Raw genomic sequence first — 6,256 nt, forward strand, 5'->3', positions numbered from 1 at the left:
CCCCCCAGCCGCCCCTTGCTGTTGCCAGCAGAGTCAGCTACACTGTGATTTAAGAGACAGACCTAATATTCAGACTAAGAATGGGCTAATCCCATGATTAGTTGAAGAGTGGATTATGCAGTGCATTCTTTATTTCAGAAAACAGTTCTGTCTCAAAGTTTTCTTTCTTTGCTGTCCTCTTTCTTACTACTTTTTTTTAGATATGTGCCTTCATGTTGCCAGCATCGTCCAACTTCCTGGATTTTCACCAGAATCTGGCTGATGGCATTTTTCTGATTCATTGTCTTTACACAAGAATAATATTGATAGACATAGCATGACTTTCAGCTTGCTTCTGTGACCATTCTTGTATCCTCAGTTACCACTGAGACATTGGCATTGACTCTCAGAATCCTTTGACCCCCAGAATCCTAAGCCCTTTGGCCACTTATATTGAGTTTATAATCTATATATATACCAAGAGAGTTTATTCTTGCCTGAGGCACTTTTAGTTTGAAAATTCTTATCAGGCCCGACTTTCTCATTTGTAGTTTAGAAAAATGATTCTCAGGGAAGTTAAGTGAATGTATCTCAGAAACACAGCCATTTAGGAGGACTTTGTTTTACATTAATATGTGAAATTTTGTGAAAATGTGCTCTGGGACCTTATTTATTCTCTCTCGTGCGGAACTTGTTAAGAGGTGGCAAAGTGAGTGTTGTTTGCCCGACCAGCTTCCTTTCTCCTTTTTGTGGTGATGTTTCCCAAAGGAAAGATCTTTTCCCCAATGTGTGCTGACTTTTTGGGCTCTCAATCAAAATGTCCTACCCACCTAGGCTGGATAGATTCACTTTGAGGACCTTGAGTCTTTTTTTTTTTTTTTTTTGGTAGAGATAGGGTTTCACTATGTTGTCAGGCTGGTCTCCAACACTTGAACACAAGCAATCTGCCTGCCTGGCCCCCCAAGCACTGGAATTACAGATGTGATCCACCAAGCCCGGTTCACTGACCTTGAGTTCTGAGTAGAAGGGGGAAATGTTTGGGCTTCATATTTATGTCAGCAGTGGGGCCCTAGTGAACTGTCAATCAGCCCCAGATTCCCAGACCCCTAAGGGTCTAGTGCCTGACTTCTTTTTGGGTGATGGTTCAGCTCTACATTGCATACTGCAAGGCATCCTGTGTCTTTCTTATGGATTTCAATTTTGCTTAAGAGAGCAATTTTGGCCCCCGCAGCCCCGGAGTCAAAGCCGGTTCCCAGCCCAGTCCCGTCCTGCAGCAGCCTGCCTCCTCTTTCCTTTCAACATGACAGATGCTGCTGTGTCCTTCACCAAGGACTTCCTGGCAGGTGGAGTGGCCACAGTCATCTCCAAGATGGCGGTAGCACCCATCGAGCGGGTCAAGCTGCTGCTGTGGGTACAGCATGCCAGCAAGCAGATCACCGCAGATAAGTAATACAAGGGCATTATAGACTGCGTGGTCTGTATTCCCAAGGAGCAGGGAGTCCTGTCCCTCTGGCGCGGTAACCTGGCCAATGTCATCAGATACTTCCCCATCCAGGTTCTTAACTTCGCCTTCAAAGATAAATAGAAGCAGGTCTTCCTGGGTGGTGTCAACAAGAGGACCCAGTTTTGGCGCTACTTCGCAGGGAATCTGACATCAGGCGGTGCTGCTGGGGCCACATCCTTGTGTTTTGTGTACCCTCTTGATTTTGCACAGACCCGTCTAGCAGCAGATGTGGGTAAAGCTGGAGCTGAAAGGGAATTCCGAGGCCTCGGCGACTGCCTGGTTAAGATCTACAAATCTGACGGGATTAAGGGCCTGTACCAAGGCTTTAAAGTGTCTGTGCAGGGTATTATCATCTGCTGAGCTGCCTACTTTGGTATCTATGACACTGCAAAGGGAATGCTTCCGGATCCCAAGAACACTCACATCGTTATCAGCTGGATGATCGCACAGACTGTCACTGCTGTTGCCGGGTTGATTTCCTATCCATTTGACTCTGTTCGCTGCCACATGATGATGCAGTCGGGGCGCAAAGGAACTGACATCATGTACACAGGCACACTTGACTGCTGGAGGAAGATTGCTCGTGATGAAGGAGGCGAAGTTTTCTTCAAGGGTGCATGGTCCAATGTTCTCAGAGGCATGGATGGTGCTTTTGTACTTGTCTTGTGTGATGAAATCAAGAAGTACACATAAGTTATTTCCTGGGAATTTTCCCCCTGTGAACAGGCATGTTGTATTATATAACGTATCTTGAGCATTCTCGACAGACTCCTGGCTGTCAATTTATCAGTGGCAACTATTTACCGGTTGCAAATGGGAAGCGATAATATTCATCTGACCAGTTTTCTCTTAAAGCCATTTCCATGATGATGATGATGGGACTCAATTATATTTTTTATTTCAGTCACTCCTGATAAATAACAAATTTGGAGAAATAAAAATATTTAAAATAAAAAAAAGAGACAATTTTGGTTATTTGCATAATGGTTATCTTAAGTAATGGACTTTAGAAAATAAAATCACTGTTTTTGGGTTGTGCTTCATGATGTTGTTCTAAGAGAAGATGGCTGAGGGTGGGGATGGCCAGGTTCATGGTCTGTGTCATGCATCCTTGAGACGTGGTCCATAATTGTGTCAGCGTTCTCCTTCTCTAAAGACAATGCTCCATCCAGTACTCTAAGGCATGTAGCTAACATGGAGCCTCTGATGCATGAAAAACGCTGAAGTTAATTTTCTTAACATCTGCCCTTGGCTTTCTCAGGTTGATAAGCCATTCCCTACTATACAATCCCTTTTGCTAAATTCATATTTTTTTCCTTTTATTTTGTTGGCTTCCAACCTTTTCTGGTCAGTTTGCTTAGGTAATTCAATCCCTTACGGTTGAAAGCCTTCATTTGCTTGCTCAGAAGGCTTGGAATGAGGGGAGAGAAGAATGAATCTAGGAACGGTTTGTGACAGATATTAGACCTCTGAGCTGCGCAATTCTGACATTGTTCCCAACAATACAAATGTGACTGAGTGGTCCAGCCGCAGCAGAATCTAATCCTAACCTGCCAGAGGGAGGATTAATGACTCAGAAAGTAGTGTGAGTCTGACAACATAAGGAAAAGCTTCTTGCCTGTGTTCCAGGATGATTTTGTCAGTTATTTGCTCCTGTCAGTGGTCCTAAAGTCATTTGGATAATGTGCACATGGCATCTGCTCAAAATAACTCTGGGTTATTTTGAAGAAGCAAGGAGTTACAGAGAGAACTTCACTCTCCCACCCCGATATGGAGACTCTTAGAAGCCACCTTGACTCCTTTCTCATCTTCTTCCTTACCATGAAGGGTAGACTGAGGGCAGGGCTGGCTCCTATCCCCAAGTTCATTGGGCAGAAGGTCTCAATGAGTCCTGGAGGGCCCAGGCTGCTACTTTGGAGGAGTCAGACAAAAACATGAATGGCAAGATAAGTCACTAGAAATTTGTGAAGGTGGTGGCATTTGGGCATGTGTAGAATTCAGACCTACCCATAAGGTGGGAAAAGTTATTTCAGACAGAGATGGATGCCATACAGTTATGTTATTACTAAGTGGTATTATTTTATGTCATCCTGTATAATTTTCTATATCCTTCACAAGATTATTCACATTTTGAAAGCTAGTTGTGTTAGTTTGTTTTGTGTTGCTATGAAGGAATACTCAAGGCTTGGTAATTTATAAAGAAAAGGGATTTCTTTGGTTCATGGTTCTGCAACTGTACAAGAAGTGTGGTTCTAGTATCTGCTTCTAGTGAGGCCTCAGGAAGCTTACAATCATGGTGGAAGGTGAAGGGGGAGTAGCGTGTCACAGAGTGAGAGAAGCAAGAGAGAAGCCAGGGTTTTTAAACAACCAACGCTTGTGTTAGCTCGTTACTGCAAGGAGGACACCAAGCCATTCACGAGGGATCCACTCAAACACCTCCTACCAGGCTCCACTTCCAACATCACATTTTGACGTGAAATTAGATGGGGATAAACATCCAAACCATATTATTCTAACCCTCTCTCCCAAATCTCAAGTCCTTCTCACATTGCAAAATACAATGATCCCATCCCAAGAGCCCCCAAGTCTTAACTCATTCCAGTATCAACTCAATCAAGTCAAAATTCTCATCTGAGATTCAAGGCAAGTTCCTTCCACCTATGGGCCTGTAAGGCCAAAAACAATTTATTTACTTCTAACACAGAATGGTGAATCGGGCTTAGGTAAACATTCTTCTTCTGAAAGGGAGAAATTGGCCAAAAGAAAGGGGTAACAGGATTCAAACAAGTCTGAAATCCAGCAGGGCAGGCATTAAAACTTATAGCTCTGGCCAGGCACAGTGGCTCGTGCCTGTATTCCCAGCACTTTGGGAGGCTGAGGTGGGCAAATCACCTGAGGTCAGGAGTTTGAGAACAGCCTTACCAACATGGAGAAACCCGATCTCTACTAAAAATACAAAATTAGCCAGGTGTGGTGGCACATGCCAGTAATCCCACCTACTCAGGAGGCTGAGGTAGGAGAATCACTTGAACCCAGGAGATGAAGGTTGTGGTGAGCCGAGATCATGCCATTGCACTCCAGCCTGGGAAACAAGAATAAAACTCTGTCTCGTTGACCTGCAGTCCAGTACTCTACCCCTGAGCCACACCCCATCCTAGAACTCTGTCTCAAAAAAAAAAAAAAGAAGCTTAAAGCTCCAGAATAATCCTTGACTCAATGTTTTGCATCCTAGTGTGAGGGAGGGGCTCCCAAGACCTTGGATGGCTCTGTCTGTAGATTTTCCATGCTGAGGTTGCAAGCTGCCTGTGGCTCCATCGTTCTGGGGTCTGGAGGCTGACAGTTCCATTCTCACAGCTCAACTAGGTAGTGCCCTGGTGGGGACTCTGTGTGGAAGCTCCAACCTCATATTTTCCTTTGGGACAGCCCTAGTGGCATCTCTCTGTGGGGGCTCCACGCCTGATGCAGGCTTCTTCCTGGGCACCCACACTTTCTCATACATCTTCTGAAATCTAGAGGAAGCTGCCAAGCCTCCTTCACTCTTGCATTTTGTACACCTATGGGCTTAATACCACATAGAAGCTGCCAAGGCTTATGGCTTCCACCCTCTAAAGTGGCAGCCTGAATTGTATCTGATGCCCTTGGAGCTCTGGTTGGAGCTGGAGCAGCTGGAATATGTGGAGCAGTGTCCTAAAGTTTAGCAGGGCAGCAGCAGCAGCCTGACTCCTCAAACCATTCCATCCTCCTGGGCCTCTGGGCTTATGATGAGAGGGACTATCCCAAAGATTTCTGAAATATCTTCATGGCCTTTTCCCCATTTTCTTGGCTATTAGCACCTGGCTCCCTTTTAGGCAAGTTAATCTCTTTGGTAAGTGGTTGCCCAGAGCTCTTTTGGATTCCTCCCCTGAAAGTGCTTTTTCCTTCTCTATCACATGGCCAGATAGTGAATTTTCCAAATTTTTATATTCTCCTTCCTTTCTAATTGTAAATTCCAAGTTTTAGTCATTTCTTTGCTCCTGTATTTGAGTGTAGGCTGTTAGAAGCAGCCATGCTACGTCTTCAATGCTTTGCTGCTTAGAAATTACTTCCACCAGATACCCTGTGTCATCACTCTTAAGTTCAACCTTCCATAAATCCGCAGGACATGGACACAATGCAGCCAAGCTCTTTGCTAGGGTGTAATAAGGGTGACCTTTAATCCAGCTCCCAACAGATTCCTCATTTCCATCTGAGACTTCATCAGTCTGGCCTTCATTGTCCATATTTCTATCAGCATTTTGGTCACAACAACTTAACCAGTCTCTAAGAAGTTCCAAACCTTCCCTCATCTTCCTATCTTCTTCTGAGACCTCCAAACTCTCTCACCTCTGTCCAAGCAGTTCCAAGTTTGCTTCCACATTTTCAGGTATCTTTACAGCAATGCCCCACTTTTTGGTACCAATAAGGGAGAGCAGGCATGTTACATAATGCGAGAGGAAGCAAGAGAGATGCCAGGTTCTCTAAACAACCCGCTCTTGTATGAACTCATCACCATGGGGAGGTCACCAAGCCATTCATGAGGGATCCACCCCCATGACCCAAACACTTCCTATAAGACTTCACCTCCAACCTTCAGGATCACATTTCAACATGAGACTGGAATGGGACAAACATTCAAACTATATCACAGGGGTCTTAGAGTGACTCTTTCTCAGTATCTACAGTGATGAATGTGTAGAATGTGCTAGATTAAAACATACACATTGATTGGCTGGGTTCTATTCCCATGGTGAAATG

At 44.6% G+C, this 6,256-nt stretch overlaps 1 pseudogene; it reads left to right on the forward strand.

The window, feature by feature from the left end:
• The first annotated feature begins 1,264 nt into the window (after nt 1-1,264).
• Nucleotides 1,265-2,279, forward strand: LOC105707617 (ADP/ATP translocase 2-like; annotated as a pseudogene).
• The last annotated feature ends 3,977 nt before the right edge of the window (nt 2,280-6,256 follow it).

The sequence above is a fragment of the Aotus nancymaae genome, unplaced genomic scaffold, assembly GCF_030222135.1.
Source record: "Aotus nancymaae isolate 86718 unplaced genomic scaffold, 86718_ANA_hifiasm-v0.15.2.pri h1tg000014l, whole genome shotgun sequence".
NCBI classification, from domain to species: Eukaryota; Metazoa; Chordata; class Mammalia; order Primates; family Aotidae; genus Aotus; species Aotus nancymaae.